Here is a 520-nt window from a genome sequence, read left to right as displayed (position 1 = left end):
TTTTGCCTTTTTGTATCCTGCATTATCACACAAAGAAGGTGCTCTGCTAAGTGACATAAATTTTTTATTGTCCAAATAAAAATTCTGAAATTATGCTGAACCACAACATTATATAACTGATCTATATGGTGGTTAAGCAGACAAGAAACCCAGTGGTAAGTGGTTAAAGACAATGGTATGCCACGCACTCACCAGGGTTGGTTAGCCCTGAGATTTAGCATCCAGTTGGAAGTTGCCCCTGGCACAAATGCCATTACCCTATAAAAGCTACCCAAAATATCCCTCCCTTCATTCATGTTTCTACCAGGTGACTAGGTTGATGTTCATGAATAAAACCCAATTGTGCAAAGTCTGGAATGCAATGGAATATAAAATTTAGGCCAAGACCAAGCGCTGGGCCTATAGGATCATTTAGCAATGAAAGGGAAATTGAGAATAAAAAGGTTTCAAAGGTGTAAAAAGTCAAGTATACCTTAGTTTAACCAGACCACTGAGCTGATTAACAGCTCTCCTAGGGCTG

This window comes from Macrobrachium rosenbergii, chromosome 51 (assembly GCF_040412425.1).
Source record: "Macrobrachium rosenbergii isolate ZJJX-2024 chromosome 51, ASM4041242v1, whole genome shotgun sequence".
Taxonomy (NCBI): Eukaryota; Metazoa; Arthropoda; class Malacostraca; order Decapoda; family Palaemonidae; genus Macrobrachium; species Macrobrachium rosenbergii.
Note: the sequence above shows the minus strand (reverse complement) of the source record.